The sequence below is a fragment of the Coenobita brevimanus genome, chromosome 46 (assembly GCF_032717465.1).
Source record: "Coenobita brevimanus isolate Jiangsu-jjx chromosome 46, ASM3271746v2, whole genome shotgun sequence".
NCBI classification, from domain to species: domain Eukaryota; kingdom Metazoa; phylum Arthropoda; class Malacostraca; order Decapoda; family Coenobitidae; genus Coenobita; species Coenobita brevimanus.
In genome coordinates, this window is record NC_136999.1 from 35,042,700 (window position 1) to 35,061,294 (window position 18,595).

An 18,595-nucleotide genomic window follows, 5' to 3' on the forward strand; every position below is an offset into this window, starting at 1 on the left:
TGGTGTGTGGCAAGTGTGCGGTTGTAGGCCACTCTGCTGACAATTGTACGTCAGAGACTGAATGTTGCTTTCACTGCCAGGGTGCTCACTCCACTTCCTCTCGGGTTTGTCCCAACTGGAAGGAGGAGAAGGAGGTCTGCACAGTGAAGGCAACTGAGGGCATTTCCTTTTACGATGTAAGGAAGAAGGTGAAGGAGTTGCATGCAACTCCCAAGCCTAATATCTGCTATGCATCGGCGGTTGTGTCCCGTCCCGTGATGTGCACTGTGGAAACGCAGACTGACCTTACATTCACGCCTCATGCCCCACGCCCTACCTCTCAGTCTAAGCCTCCTGTACTATCACGATCCTAAGTTTCTTTACCCCCCTGAGTGGAGGAAGGTCGAAGCCAATGTTGAAGAAATGACGGGCCACCGAACACAGGTCAGTTTATGATGGAGGGGTTCACTAACCTGAAGCTTAGGATAATAAGAATCACCCGGATGAAACACACGAGCCTATTTATGAATCACGGTATCATGAACCATTATTAGTCTTGTATACTGGCAGTGTCCGATCATCTGGTCTTGCTGCAACCTTGGCTTCAACCTTCTTCCACTCAGGGGGATAAAGAAACTTTGGATCGTGATAGTACGTTCCAATTCTCTGACGGACATCCCTGTTGTTACTTCATACTCATAGGCTGCCGCTGCTCCTTCGCAGTCAGTGCGGCCAAAACAGACGTGTGACAAGTCTGACAAGATCAACTTGACAACCCTCACCAAACAGTCACGTCCTCATGTCCTTCCCACTCCTGGTCCAGCAAGGGAGAGAAAGAATAGCTCTTCCTCGGTGGAGTCTGGGAGCCTTGTCATTGACGAGAATATGGAGATCTCCACAAGCAAGCACCGGGAAAGGTCCCCAGGTAGCCACTCACCTGTTGGCAGGCGGCATAAAAAAACTAAGGGCATACCCCCGTAAATCTTAAACCGTCGCATTCACTATATTACAGTGGAATTGTAGAGGTGTCGGAAATAAGTTACAAAATATAGCAATGTTGCTTTCCTTACACAGGCTAGACATTGTTTGTTTGCAGGAGATGCGCCTGGAGGATCATCCTGATCCTCCACAGTTCAAATACTATGACTCGTATAGAAGATATGAAGGTCACGGAGTTGCCATTTACACACACAAATTACACCCACAAACAGAAGTGATTCTAAATTCTACTCTGGAAACTGTTGCGTGCAGAGTAAAATTTAATAACATGTATCTGCTCTCTGTACTGTCAACCACATGGCCCCATTGATAGTGATGCTTTAAATTCACTATTTGAACATCTCCCTGGAAATAAGTTAGTGTTGGGCGATTTTAACGCCCATCATTATCAATGGGGTAGCTTGAGGATTCATGGTCGTGGGGAACAAGTAGCCGACCTAATACTACAGTCCAACCTCTGTCTTCTGAACGATGGTAGAGCGACTCGTGTAGATGATCGTACTGGTAACTTTTCGGCCATTGACTTATCTTTGGCCTCCCCTGGTATACGTCAAGATTTCTCATGGGACCCTTATGACAAATCATTTACCCATCTGTCTTTCTTATACACACAACATCGTTTTGGACCCTCCATCTCCAAAATTTAACTATAAGAAAGCAGATTGGGGATCCTTCTCAAGGATCGCCAATTTAGATATATCTGGGGAGACCATAGATGTTAAGATCGAAAATATAACTACTTCCATATTACACACAGCTAAGGCTGCTATTCCCAAGACTTCTACAGTTCATGCAAAGCATAGAGCACATTGATGGACGCCGGATTGCTGACAAGCATTAAGAAAACACAATAGGAGATACAGGATTTTTGATAGTCAGCCTACTGAGGAAAATTTTATTGCATACAAACAGGCATGGGCTGAGGCAAGGAGAAAAATAAGAAGGGCCAAACGTGACTCCTGGCGGTCCTTTGTGTCCACAGTGACTCGTACAACACAATTAAGTAAAGTCTGGTCCACAATAAGAATATTAAATGATAAAGGCCCAGACTTCCCTGTGACCACCCTGCAGGTGAATAACACCATCTATGACGAGCCCGTGGACGTTGCTAACATCCTTGCTAGGAGTTTTTCTCATATAAGTAGCTCAGCCAATTATGATCCGCGTTATCAACATCATAAACGCATGGCTGAGCTACAGTTAATTGACTTTGCCACAGAAGACGTAGACTTCCCGTTCAATCGAGAGTTTATGCTAGATGAACTGCTCCTTGCCCTTAAATCCTGTAAAGACACCAGCCCTGGACCAGACACCATCACGTACGGTATGATCCAGCATCTTAATCAGGACAATCTGATTAAGATGTTAGCATTGTACAATGAGATTTGGGCATCTCGAACGTTCCCAAACTCATGGCACTTTGCACACATCTTACCGATACCCAAAGAGGCTGGTCGTCTTATGAATCCCACTTCATTTCGTCCTATTGTGTTGACTTCTTGTCTATGTAAGGTCATGGAACGAATGGTAAACAATAGGCTTCTTTTTGTTTTAGAGTCGAAGAATATGTTAAATAATCAACAATGTGGCTTCCGTAAATACAGAAGTTCACTAGATCATTTAATGAATTTGGAGCATTGTATTGCAGAGGCATTTGCCAATAAAGAATTCATGATAGGGGTGTTCTTGGACATCCATAAAGCCTATGACATGACACGGCAACACAGTATACTAATGAAGCATAGTCCTACTTTATTTAGCATTATGATGAGTGATATTCTGTCATCAGCTCCTATCCCGAGGAATCTTAAATATTCACTCTATGCTGACGATGCAGTGTAATGCACAATTTTTGGCTGGGTGGATTCAAGCAGCCCTTGACTCCGTCCACCAATGGGCCTTGCAGTGGGGATTTAAGTTTTCCGTCCGTAAGTGTGCCGCTGTAGTTTTTACGATTCGTAACATACCTAATTTGTGCTTAACTTTGGATAATCAGGCGGTACCTTTTCAAATTTCTGTAAAGTTTTTGGGAATTCATTTTGATTGTCATTTGAACTTTAAAATTCATGTTAATACTTTGCTTGCTCGTTGCGATAAACCAGTAAATGTCCTCAAGTACCTAGCGGGTACTACATGGAGTGTCGATAGATAATCTTTATTAATGGTGTATAAGTCCCTCATTCGATCAAAGCTAGACTATGGTGCACAGGTGTATGGCTTGGCATCCGATGCCACGCTGAAAGGATTGGATGTGCTACAGAATAAATGTTTCCGAATGTGTCTTGGAGCCATCCGATGTACCCATGTAGCTCGTATGGAAGTGGAGGTGAATGTGCCTCCCCTCCATATTCGCCGTGACCACCTGGCTTGGTCCAATCTACTTCGAACATTTAGGAAAAGTAATATCAGCAATGTGGTCTGTACCCCCCTGCGTCAATACCACCACCTTCTGCGGGGGGTGCGTCGGCCACTTGTCGTTCGCCTCCACTTACTGACTCAGGAGCTTGGTGTGGACCCCAATGATTGTGACAAGTTGGTGTTAAAAAATATAGCACCTTGGGAGCCACCTGGCTTTACTGTTGATGTTACATGGCTCCCAGCACCAAAGGCCAAGGCGCCGGAGGCGGAGGTCCACCACTTGTTTCGTAACATCATCATTCATCACTTGGGGTCCCACCACTTGTACACCGACGGCTCCAAGTCGAGTGAATGTGTGGGTGCAAGTGTGTGGTCGGCTGCATGTGACCTCATGTATCGGTTGCCGACTCATACATCTGTGTTTACCTCCGAACTTTTTGCTATTGACAAAGCCATAGACTATGCTTTCAATTCTAGACATGACTCATTTGTCATATTTTCGGATTCAAAATCAGCCCTTCAGGCAATTGCATCTTGCACTACGGACTTTCACGAGATCCAGGGCCGCATCATTAAAAAGTTGCATTCATGCAACAAGTCATTCACGCTGATCTGGGTGCCTGGTCATTGTCGTATCTACGGCACTGAGCAGGCTGACTTACTTGCAAAGTCGGCTGTAGAGCTCGAGGAGACTTGGGACTTCCTCGTGATCTACGATCGAGTCTCTCTCTCGGAAAGAAATCAATAAATCTTCTGTGGCAAGGTCAGTGGACCAGACTTAATATTCCAACCTGTAAGCCGTACCATGGCGACTGGGACACTGCCAACCGTCCCAGTCGCCTTGAAGAAAAAATGTTGGCTCGCTTACGGCTTAATGCCACCATATTAACCCATATTAAATCTCATATGGAAAAACGATTCCCTCCACACTGTGACATCTTTGATGCAGTGTTATCTATCAGTCATATCATCCTGAGCTGTCGGCGATTTATTTGTGAACGTGCTTCACTTATTAATTACTGCGGCGAAGCAGACGTCCTCTTCACCCTTTCCATCATCCTGAGTGATGGGGACATTGTTATGACTGATAAATTGATGGCTTTCCTGAGAGAGACCGGACTGATTAGAGTGATGTGACTTTTTTACTGTGTGGTTATGTTTTTGATCAACGGTAAATATGTATATATTGTAATATTAATTAGGGTTGACAGTTGACATATTTGAAATAGTTCCTCCTTCCACTGATCTATTTCTAATACAGATGTTCCCTACATCAAGCCACGTTCCTCACCTGACAGTCACCAGCTGATGAGTGCAAGTGTGCAATGTAGGAAGGTATTGGGCATTTGCAGTCGGTGGTGGTCTGCTGGGTGAGGTTCTTCACTTTTTATACAAATTATGTAAATACATTATACCATCTTGCTTAAGTTATTGTAAATAGGGCCGACAGCTGACATATATGGAAATGTTCCTGACTCGTCTGGTTCCCTTTCATATATTGATGTCCCCTGTATTAGGTTGTGCCTCGACTGACAGTCACCAGGTGATGAATGCAGGTGCGTAATGTATAAAGGTATTACATATCTGCAGTCGATGGTGTTCTCTTGGTCGAGGCTTTTTTACCATTAGTGTAGGTCAAGTTATTTGTCTCTTAGGAATTAGTATAGGTTAGCGATTTGTCTGTTAGGTGGTTAGTTTTAGGGTCTTTAGATTAGGTATTTTTGTTTATAAGTAATATAATGTTAAAAATATAAAAAATTAAAATACAAAAAATAATAAAATAAAAAATATATATATATATATATATATATATATATATATATATATATATATATATATATATATATATATATATATATATATATATATATATATATATATGTACGTATGCATGAAAGTGTGTATGTTTATATGCATATATATATATATATATATATATATATATATATATATTTTTTGCCTTAATGACTGGGGGCTCCGGCCCCAATGGTCGATAGGCAAAACAAACAAACAAACAAACAAACAAACGAACAAGTTCAGTCGGCTTTGGTTCAGTTTGAGTGTAGTGCAGTGTCTGTGAATATTGTATATTTTCGGTACTTGTGCAAACAGTGAAGTGTTGTCAAGACTAAGTGTAATAACAGTGAAATGTTGACAAGCATTAAATGTAATAACAGTGAAGAGTTGTCAAGCATTAAGTGTATTAGCAGTTAGTGAAGTTTGTATAGCTCCAGTTCTTGTGAGAACTCTGAGGTTGGAACGAATTAAGTGGAATTATTTGGAAAACAAAGACAGTGAACTTTAAGAAGCCAGTGTTTATTTTCGCTCAGCTGATCTTGTGTGCCGTACACCGAAAGGCTGACCATAGGAAGAACATCTCACTGGGCAACGCCCTTCCTATACTGAACTACTGCTATTGGAGCCTGTGGCAGTGTGGGGGTGGGGATGCAACAATACATTCCATTGCATAAAACAGGTCGAGGGTAGTAACTTGTAAGTCATTGAGTCAATGGCGTGGTGTTTGCTTTCTTGATTTGAGTGGGAGGTGACAGTCTGATGAGTAACCAATGGGGCAGAGGGAGGTTAAGTAGGTGTGGGGGGCTGTGGGACGTGGAGGGCGGTGGGGGGCCTCAATAGGGAGGGAATATGCCTGCTACACCCCCCCACAATGGTATGGGGGAGGTATGGGGGTATGGGGAAGAATTGGGTGGAAGTAGACAGTAAGAGGAGGATCCAATGGGGCACAGGAAGGTGGAGGATTGCCCAAGGCGTGGGGGGGGGGGAGCCCTCCCACCACACTTAGGGGGACCAATCATACCAGACACAACCAAATATTGTTGGTCCCATTTGCTAGCTTCCAGTTATGTCATCAATGAGGCATGGCGACCTATCCCCAGTTTATTGTGGCTTTTATTAAATCAATATGGATCAGACTGAAAGTACCTTGTCTAAAACACATATATCGATGATGAATGGAATTAAGGGGTTAATCGACTCAGCAACCTGCGGAATCCACTCGTCCCAGGTGAAACTTTGATCTGCCACCAAATGACGAAGGCATTCTAAGATTTTACGATTTTGCCTATCCACAAAGCCATTAGAAGCTGGATGATAAGCAACAACATTACATTTCCTAATTCTAAAGTGACGGCAAATTTCTTCCAGCATAGAATTGTTGAACTCTTACCCATTATCTGTAAGAATGACCACAGGAGTAGTGGAAGGACAAATGACAGAATTAATAAATGCACGGGCAACTGCACTAGCCAATTCGTTAAGCAATGGAACCCAACCTGGAGAAATGATCTATCACTACTAACAAATAGATGAAGCCAGATTCTGTATGGAATAGTTTCAGAAGATCAAGCAAGACAGTTATCCAAGGCCTAGATCTGCAGGGTATGACAATATGGGTGCAGGCTGGCCAAGAGAACCCTTATTATGAGCACAAGAGAGACGTGCATCACAATTAGCATCCATATCTTTGCGCATAGTAGGCCAATAATAAAAAGACTTGCTTGTCATAATCATCTATCGCAGCAGTTCTCAAACTCTTTAGTGGGTGACCCTAATTGGAATATTTCAAGACTTCACGACCCACAGGGTAAAACAATCAAACAGAGAGAGAGAGAGAGAGAGAGAGAGAGAGGGAGAGAGACAGAAAGTAACCAGTATGTAGCATATCGTAGTTATTAAAATTATGCTAATAGTGTGATAAGAATAATTACAATTTCAGTTACCTAAATAAAATAGGCCTACATTGAAAGCATTAGGCCTATTCTATGTCCCTACGACCCATCAAAATTTGTCTCGCGACCCACCTTTGGGTCGTGACCCATACTTTGAGAATCACTGATCTATCCTTACCCGGGTGTGATGTATGACGGATGCCATGATAAGAATGGAGGGCAGCAGGAATTAAATTCATTGAAATAACTGCGTCTAACTCAAGGAAGTATTGTATATGACCTGAGACCATAGACGGTCAACATACTGTCAGCCGTGGAGAACACTGTAATCGAACATCGAATTAAAATCACTGCCGGTTGAAACTGCAGAAACATGACAATATAGAGCATTGGCTACAACATTTGACTTTCCAGGAACATTTTCAAATATTGAGTTGTAATTATTCATGATAACCACACATGGTGTAAGACTACCAGTTAGATTACATCCTCGAAACAGGTCACAAAGAGGAAGGTGGTCTATCTGGATATGACGAGGATAACCATAGATGATGTCACAGAAATGTTTAAGAGAACAGAACACGGTGAGTGCTTCCCAAAGAGTTACACTGCAATTCTGCTCCGCGGGATTTATTATGCGACTCGCTAAGGCAATGACATGCTTCCTGCAATTGGGGTCAGTTTGCATCAGGACCGCACTGAGGCCCACATGGGAAGCATCTGTGCATAGTAAGAACAGTCTGGAATATTCTGGGAATGGCAAGACTGGAGCCTGCACAACACCAGTTTTCAGGGTTGTATTGTAAATGCATTTGCCTGTTCATTGGCCCATACAAACGGCTCGTCCTTCTTCAACAGTTCAGTCAACGGCATAGTTTTATGTGTGTACCCCTTGATGAAGTGGCTATAATACCCACTAAGTCCCAGGAAGCTACACACTGCATCAGTGTTGGTAAGGGTAGGAAAGTCAGTCACAGCAGTTACCTTTTTGTCCAACATGTGAATCCCACGAGCATCGACGACATGTCTGAGAAACTGTAGCTTCTTGCATAGAAAATTACATTTTAACAGTTTGATCTTAAGTCAAGCCTGCTGAAGCCGAGTGAACACCTGTCCTAACTTCTCCAAGTGTTTCAGGACTGAGTAACAAGCAACAATGACATCGTGAAGGTAAGCAAAGACTGAGTGACCTATCATAGTTACGAAGACAGCGTGCATCAACTGCATGAACATTGATGGGGCATTTCTTAAACAAAACAGTAGTCTACGGAACTGTTAATGACTGGGCGGGGTGCTGAAGGCAGTAATTGGACGAGACGATTCCTCTATTTCCATTTGCCAATAGTCACTCAACAAATTAAGGGAGAAGACACAGTTATTTTCACCGAGTGATTCTAACAAATGAGTAAGCATAGGAATTGGGAATCTGGAACAGTTAAGGCATTTATGCGGTGATAGTCTATGACAGGGCATAACTCACAGGCATAACTCACATTTCTTTGGGACAAGGAATAACGGGCTTTTCCATGGACTGTCAGAATGTTTGATCACGTTGGGGTTCAACATCTGAATAAGACAATCAACCTCCTTTCGCTGACTGTGGGGCAAACAATATGCAGGAATGTAGACCGGTTGAGCACAGTCTGCAATGTAATGGAATGTTTGACCAAGTTACTTTTGCCCATATTCTCACTGGGCAGAGTTACAACTTTGCAGAAGTCTTTCAGAAGATCAAGTAACTGACTACTGTACTCGGGATAGTCGCCCAGTTTCACAAGGAACTCAGGTTAACTGATGTACTATTTGCAGAGTGAACAACTGAGAACACGCCTCTGACAGAGAGTGGGAAATCTTGGCATACATGTACGGCCGCTGGATATACAAAAAAATCGCCAATCTATGTCATGGCATGCAGCTGAAGTGGCGCATTAGTAATGCTGGCTAGATATAAATAACATAAGCCCTCACGTAACATCGAGGACATCGCGGAGTCGTAACTGAAGCCCTTAATGCGACAGGTTTCAGGCTGAGAAATGACAGTAACGCTGCCTGGCGACCCAACAATCCTCAAACAAACCTTAGTATATCCATTAGGAGGTAGAACAGTGCACTGTTTTACCACCGCTCGGTTGGTCGTTGAGGACTGCCTGGTGTCTTCCAATGACTATGAGGTAGATATTGAAGACGAGTCTGGAGATGCATTAATGCTACAAGACGGCTCACTGAGATGATCAACTTCATAACCAGAGCGAAAATCTGAGGAATACAGGGAATTAGTGTCAGAATTGGGTGTGTCAGTGGAGGATGAGTTGACTGAAAAGGATTAGGATTTGAGATATGTGGCACAAACCAGTCCAGAATAGCAATGCCCCCACGTGCAGGTAACACATCGATATCTTCGTCTGCCGTGGTTTTAATACCTAGTAAGACATCAGCAGGACACATGAGCTTAAGAGTGGCATAGAATGAGGCAATGATTGGGTCTGCGAAATCATGTGGGGAAATCTGAAGCTGAATTTTGCCTTTGACGTGTAAATCTTGCCCATCCACACTGCAGAGACGAAGATCGGAGGGCTCAATTAGGAACCAAACAAGTTTAGAGCTGTGACCTTAATTCTAGCTAACTCCTCTTCTGTCACCAAGTTGACGACAGAACCTGAATCCATGAAGAGAGAGACGTCCACTTCACTGCATTTCCCACGCACAACTACCCTGGAAGAACCAACTGGATTTACTTCTGCATAATCTGATCCTCCAGAAGCTTTTTGCATTTTTTGCGGGGGGAAAGGTTGGCCAACAATAACATGAAACAAGCTCAGCTCCAACCTCACCATAACACAAAACATGAGTGTCACATTGGCAAACCGAGGGAGTTTTTTTTTTTAATATTCAAGAAATCCTTGAGTCAAGGTAAACTACCTGATATTTGGAAAAAAGCAAATATTGTCCCCTTATTCAAGAAAGGAAATAGACAAAATCCACTCAACTACCGACCAGTATCACTGACCAGTGTTGTAAGCAAGGTATTAGAAAAGCTTATAAGAAAAGCTTGGGTAAATCATCTAGAAGAAACCAGTATGATAACAGAAAGACAGTTTGGTTTCAGAAAAGGAAAATCATGTGTTACTAATCTGTTGAGCTACTATGACAGAGTAACAAACACAATACAGGAAAGGGAAGGATGGGTGGACAGTATCTATTTAGATTTCAAGAAAGCTTTTGACACAGTACCACACCAAAGACTTTTATGGAAACTGTACCATCAAGGAGGAATTCGAGGCAAACTGTTTTGTTGGATGCAAGACTTTCTCATAAAAAGAGAAATGAGAACAGTACTAAGAGGAAACTACTCATCATGGAAAGAAGTGACTAGTGGAGTACCACAGGGTTCAGTGCTGGCACCAATCATGTTTTTAGTGTATATAAATGATATAAACAGTAACACTGGAAATGAGAGCTATCTGAATATGTTTGCAGATGATGCAAAAATACAAAGGAGAATTACTACACAGACTCTTGTAAAGAGCTACAAGAAGAATTAAATAAACTTCATGAATGGAGTAGTACATGGCAAATGGAATTCAATGTGGACAAGTGTCATGTAATCAAGTTTGGTAAAAGTGGAAAAAGACCTGATTGGGAATATAAGTTAGGAAATAAAACCCTATACACATCAGAAAGAGAGAAAGACCTAGGTGTGATTATCAATAACAGACTATCTCCGGCTGACCACATCAGCGAGAAGGTACGGAACATGTATACACTGCTTGCAAATATGAGAATAGCATTCACATACATAAATGAAGACATGCTAAGAAGGATAATAATATCATTCATTAGACCAACCCTGGAATATGCATCAGTAGTCTGGAATCCTCATCTCAAAAAGCACATAGACAAGATTGAAAAAGTTCAAAGGGCCGCTACAAGATGGATACCAAGCTTAAGGGACCTAAGCTACGAAGAAAGACTAAATAAACTGAATCTACCAACACTACAGGAGAGAAGGAAAAGAGGTGACATGATAGTGCTATATAAATGCATATCAGGGAAGGAGAAAATAGACATAAACGATTAGTTAACATATGGAGAAGCATCAGCAAGAGGACACTGCAAAAAACTGCATAAGAAGAGAGGTGATAAAGACGTAAGGAAATTCAGTTTCCCAAACAGAGCAATTGATCAGTGGAATGCGCTACCGAATGAAATAGTGTGTGCCAAAACAATTCACAAATTTAAGGATATGTACGATAAATATGGTTTAAGACACGGGACAGTACGAGCTTGACTCATTTCTGTAGAGATACAATTAGGTAAGAATAATTAGGTAAGAACACACACACAAAACAAAACTCCTCACCTCCCAACCAATCTGGTCCTGCAGGAAGATCATTGCCACTGGAAAAGTATGTGATATTCTTTTTTTATTTATCTGTTTACCTCTATATATGTCAGCATGTTTACACACACATATATATTGTTATTTACCTCAACACAAATAACAGGGAAATAAGTACAGCTTCAGCTTGAGTTTCTTGCAACAGGTTTAGTGTTCATGTGTGGTTTCTGAGAGGACTAAAAACAAAACAGAAGTAATTATATGAAATAGTTGTTGGTATAAAACCCAAGAAAGCATAGCTAGCAAGCATAAAAGTATTAGCGCGCTACGGGAAAATAACATACCGTAAATAAGAACAGCTGATGGCTGTTCAGTAGCAGGGAAATACACCATAGTTTTTTGCATTATTCTTGAAAACTATGAGGCCTAGGATCACCGTTGTTGGCTCAAATGAAAGCGAATGAAATTCTGTGTAGGATGATAAAATAAAAACATAGCAGTGGCAAGAAAAGTTTTTCGGTAGAGCACCCCGAATAAATAATCTGTTTTCTGTCGGAAATGGGTTTTACTTTTTCGCTTATTACTCGAACACCATAACTCGTATGAAACTGAGACCTCTGGCATTCGAATGCTAAGGAAATTCTCTTTCGAATGATGCATAACATTTAGAGATTGATTAGTATACATTCGACTTATGATGTTCGGAAGTGAAATCTATGATCCTGAATGTTTATTCCGAGGGCCCTAACGTACGTATAGTGTGTGTGTGTGTGTGTGTGTGTGTGTGTGTGTGTGTGTGTGTGTGTGTGTGTGTGTGTGTGTGTGTGTGTTTTTGCTTATCGTGTAGAACAAACATCGACGAATAAGAATATGTGGGTTTTGTGGCAAAATATATAAGTTTTGGTGGTGAAAATAAGTTGAAAATACACTTTTTTGGAGTGCGCGGCGGGCAGGTGGGGAGGGGAGAAAAACTGGCGCGTCATGGCACAGAAAACTTATTAACTTATCTGCACGGGAAGGGGTTAATTTAATAACAGAACAGAGGAAGGAAAAACAAATGATTAAAAATAATATCCATACGCCAGTTTCCTGGCATCTTCCATTCATAAAGTATCTATAACAGTTGGACTTGAACAGCTGTAGGTTGAAATTTGGGTGGAAACAACCCGAGGGAAACGAGTTCCAGAGAGATCCATTTTGAGGAATAACGGGATTCTGATAACAGAGGTTCTGCAATATGGCTGTGTGACATTCTGGTCATGAGCGCTACTAAGTGCCTGTGTAGCACAAGGAAAGGCATAGAGAGGTGGCACAATGGATGCAACTTCGTCTGAGCATGTGCCATAACAGTATCTGCAAAATAATGCAAGGGAGACAACATTCCTTCTTACTTGTTGGACGGTAATTAATTTGTAACTGCAGGGTTATTAATAATTCAAACAGCTTTGTTCTGAATTTTGTCTTGTTGTTTTAGTGCAACCTCTCCACATCCATTCCACAAGGGTGGGCAATACTCAAGCCGACAGTGCACATGACTCTTATAAATTTTAGCTAACTGCTTGTCGTGAAGAAGTTACGGACTCTGTACAATAAGCCAAGATTCTTTGAGGTGGTTTTAGCAAGTGATCTGACATGAGATGTCCAACTGAGGACATTGTTAAGTGAAATACCGATAATTTCAATACTTTTGGAGATGAGAATAGTAGTAACATTGAAGGTAATAAACAAATCTCGCAATATCTGCCTATTAGTAAATTGTATATAATTTGTTTTACCAGCATTAAATGAGGCAAAGTCATTTTGTCCCCATTCATTGATCTTAGATAAGTCTTGATTTTTGGTGATGGCTCTACTGAGTTGAGAGGTAGAGATTTGGACTTTGTAAATGAGTGTTTGAGTATGAATGAACTGTGAAATGTTGAGTCATCTGCATATGAATGGATGGGATTGTGGGTGACAGGTTAGAGATCTTTACTATGAACAAGGAATACGGTTGGCGCCAGAACTGATCCTTGTGGCACGCCAGCATTAATTGAATGGAAATTGGAATATACATCATCTACTTTTATTTTTCTATCGCTGAGGTATGAGAAAAGCAGAGGAACAAAAGACGTTAGTCCATAGCAAAGGAGCTTGGACAGCAGGGAACAGTGCCACACTCTGTTGAAAGCTTTAGAAATATCAAGGGCTACTGCATGAGTTTCTCCATCTAGGTCAACTGATTGATGGATTGTATGAGTCAGGAGATTGGGTATGTCAATGGTGGATCTTTCGTGGCGAAAACCATATAGTTTATCAGTAATAAAAATGTTGAATTGAAGGTGTTTAATAATGTGCTTATAAATTACAACATAAGAACATAAGAAGAGAGGGTAACTGCAGTAGGCCGGTTGGCCCATGCTCGGCAGGTCCTAGAAGAGTAACTGAACTACTAGAGTTAGATAAGGATAACAAAGAGGAAGTCTCTCCCCTGCCCTCCAAACCCTCTGCATTACAATTTCAAATACCTTTTCAAGAGAAGATGTGACAGCTATTGATCTGTAATCCGAGGGGTCAGAGGAACTTCCTTTCTTTGGAATTGGGTGGATATTGGCTTCTTTCCATGAACTAGGGAATGATCAAGTACGTATGCATAGTCTGAATAATATAGCTAGAACAGAGGCAAGTTCTGGGGAACACTTTCTCAAAACAATTGGAGGAATTCCATTTGGGCGTGGAGCTTTGTTGGTTTGTAAATTGTCTAGGATGGGTTTTACGTATCTAGTCTGCATTTTATGTGGAACAATTTCGGGAGAGTCAAATTCTAGTACTCTGACGTTGCTGACTTCCTCCAAGGTAGAATTTCTGGCAAATGTACTGGCAGAGATATTCGCTTTCCCACGTGGGTCAATTTTGTAATGTTGCCGTCTGAAGATTGTAGTTGGGGAATGGGTGATGACTTGTAAAAATTATTATTGAAAGAATTGAGAGTTGACCAGAATATTCTATTGTCATTAAGATTGCTAAAAAATTTTGATGCTAGATTATGAAGAAAGTTTGATTTAAGCAAGAATTATGACATCTTTTGCACGTTTTTCTAGTAATTTTAAATTGACAGAATAATTAAATTTTTTTTTTTTTTTAAGTAAGATTTATATGCCGATGACTTTTGGGCCGTTTCTTTGGCACAATTGCTGTCAAACCATTTTGGTGAGTTCGATCTTTTAGTTAACTGTTGACTTGGTATGAATAAATCCATACCAGATAGTATTAAGTCATTAATGTGGGACTGGGTAGAACTGACATCACTAGAGAAGAAAGACTGCCATGGAATGTCAGCAAGATGATTTCTAAATTCATCCCAGTCTGCCCTGTCAAAGTGCCATCGGGTTACCGTGACAGGTTCAGAACGGGGAAATTGGGAAGGCTGACTAATGAGGCTTTGATGAGACTGTGGTCAGAGGATCCAAGTGGTAACAGTAATTCTATCCTATATTAATCTGGGTTATTTGTCAGGAACAGATCCAAGAGATGGGCATTATGGTCAGGATTATCTGGTATTCTGGTTGGCTGCTTTACCAACTCTGTGAGATTAAACGATTCTGCAAACATCTTGCGCTCTAGACCAGCATCATCAGTCCTGGCAAATGCAGTAACCATTCAGCATTACAGTGGTACATGAAAATCACCAAAAATGATGATTTCGGTGCTAAGAGCATGGTTAAGGTTACTCAACTTTGTGGATACAAAGTCAAATACACTGGGTACTGAAGAAGCATTGGGGAAGCAATAGACTACACAGATATATTTGGTAATATTTAGATAATTTAGTTAATACAGTGAGTAATCAAAATTAGTTGAATGGAAGTTTTAACAGTGTCAACTGCATATTCAGATTTGATATACCAACAGGTGCCACCCTTGTTATGGAAGTTTGTGAGGAGATGGTAACAAGGAAAACAAAATCGGAATATTTCGGCAGATGGAGAGATTTGTGGTTCTGTGAGGAACAGGGCTAGAGGGGATATGGACTGTAGGAAAAAAAAAAAAAATTCAGATTGGTAATGAGACCACGGATACTGGTGAAGAATAAGGTAGCACCTGCACTTCTCCGCTGACCAGCATGAATAGAATTTGCAACAGTCGCCGCCGGCATAGTCTCTTGATGGCGACCAGGAGGACCCTGTGCCGCCAGCCCTACCTTGCCGGTGGTGGCAATCCGAGGTACCACTTCGTTTGCTGATTTTTGTAATGTACAACAACACAGTTTAATACAGCTCAACATAATCTCTGTGTACACACACACACACACACACACACACACACACACACACACACACACACACACACACACACACACACACACACACACACACACACAAACATACTCAACATACACGTGTAATAATGCATACTCACACACATACACAAATACACCTACACACACACACGCACAAAACAAATACACCTACACACACACACACAGAACAAATACACCTACACAGGCACACGCACAGAACAAATATACTCTGGCACCTGTTGACAATTGTATATGCACACACACACACACACACACACACACACACACACACACACACACACACACATTTCTTAACACAAGAGCTCTTGTAAAAGAAAGGTGGCTTTTTTATTGCTCCGCTGTTCGTGGGTGTTTAGACGCAAATGCGGCGTCCATCTTGAAACCAAACCTCCAAGCTCTTCTCCGCATGCCGCTGCCGTAAGGGAACATACAATCACTGAATGAGATAGCCCTGCAGGGCAGATGCTTGCCTGTGAATGGTGGGTCTGTTTGGCGAGACAGATCATGATTACTCAACAACAATAACTTGAGTAGATGGTGGTGATCATCCACTCATTTGATGCCGTGCTTCCTACTTCTTATTTTGGTGACTCTTCACTGAGTGAAAACCGTAACGGTTTTCCTGTAACCAAAGAAACCATTTGCAAGGCTGGGTAGTAACTATATATATACGCATTGACGTGGAGCCTACTATGGTGCTGCTGTTTAACTAGGTGGAAGACACAAATGCGCGTCCATCCAATAACGAAACGTCCACACTTTTCCTCGTGCCTCGCCACTGCAGTGAGCTGTCCACCTCAAGGGAATGTCGGTTCACTGTACGGGCCAGCCCTGCAGGGGCAAGTGCTTGCATGCGGTTGACGGATTTACTCGACCAGAATTATTACTGCTACATAAGCGTTATGTCATTACTAAAACTGAAGCATTGGACATGATTTGTGTATGTCATTTCAACCCCGAATATATCATTAAGAGTTATTATACTTTATCCAATATGATGCTTACAGTTTAATCTTGAACCTTAGCTATTAAGTAGGATATATATATATATATATATATATATATATATATATATATATATATATATATATATATATATTTATTAGTTTCACTCACCCTAATCTTTCCTAATTTATAACGTCATCACTCTTTTATGTTTATCACTGTCGGTATGAGTGCCAAATGACTGTGTTTGTGTGGACTTTTAGATATTTCCAGTTTAGTCAGTACCCTGTAAAATATAACTTTATATTACACCTTACAAGACGAGTGACTGTATACTGAACAGCTTTCGCTGGTTGCTATCCCAACAAGGTGGGGTGCCACTAACGGCAATCTAATTCCTGTGGTTAATGTATGGTTTTCATATTTTCATGTATAAATCTTGATTTCTTTTCAAAATAAATGAATTAACAGAACTATGAATGATTTGCAGTTTCTCTCTCTCTCTATCTCTATCTCTATCCATCCATCATCCATTCCTATGTCACCCCATGAGAAGCGTAGGAGCCCTGGGCTAGACATTTAACATGAGAGTGACCAGCGTCATTCATCCCTGAGTGGCATTACGTGAGGAATAAACCCCAGCCATCCCTTCTACATAAACTTTCACCGGCTCAGTCCAATTAGAGCACCTTAATTAACCACTAAACCACCAGGAGCCATAATTTGGTTATATGGTTACCACCCAGCGTTGTAAATGGATTACTGGTGTACAGGACACCATTTGGCTTGTTATATACAGTATATATATATATATATATATATATATATATATATATATATATATATATATATATATATATATAGATAGATAGATAGATAGATAGAGAGAGAGAGAGAGAGAGAGAGAGAGAGATGACAGATATAGAAATAGATAGATATCGTTTTACTTGCATGTTGGAAACTCACTGTCCCTCGTGCGGCATTTTAATACTGTGAACCACCCATGCACTAACAGTGTTCTTTCCAATGTGTTTTCTTCGTTAGGATAAAGTCATAAAGGTGAAAATAATGCATATTATGCACTTTATTCTTGTGTTGTTTTCGTCTGATTATTCATGTATTATTCTGGGTGAAATTGATAACTTGCGAACTGGTAACAACTGACAAACCGAGGTGTTGACCGTCTACAGGCTACCTCCTCATGCCACTAGTGTGTAGAGGCTGGTACTTTTTGAAGTAATGCTGCCTGACAACACCTAAACCCTCACAATCCGAAATCCTGACGTCATGTCACGTTAACACATTACCACTTCCATGCAGTCTGGAGCACACTAATCCCATTGTAATATAACTATCAAGTTTTAGTGTAATATTTCCAAGAACGACGCAACTATCACCATAGTGTCGAACACAGTGTTCAAGAAGCTTATCGCTTCCATGTACAGATATCGGAATAAGTTCGTTTCCTTTTCCGTGGACTAAGGTGTTTGTAACACTGCTCCATGGAGAGGTATCCCCTCTTCCTCACTTCCTCATAGTCCCACACTCCCACCCAACCCCCTACTTTTCTCTCCGACCCAATAACCCCACCCGGTACTCTCCATACTCTCGTTTACAGCCATCTAGAGGTTGCAGTACTTCAAGCACCTCTCTAATTACGTGTAGACCGAACAACCAATAAAGGAATAGTACAGTATATATCATAAACCAAGTTAGGAAAAGGTTTACTACACTGTGTGTGTGTGTGTGTGTGTGTGTGTGTGTGTGTGTGTGTGTGTGTGTGTGTGTGAGAGAGAGAGAGAGAGAATAAATCTGCTGTGTTTAACTGCTGCCGTAGTAGACAACTCTTACACACACACACACACACACACACACACACACAATAAATTTGCTGTTATTAAATGTTGCTTTAGCAGACACCTCTTTTACACACACACACACACACACACACACACAGGGATTCAATCTAGGCGGACGTGTGACACT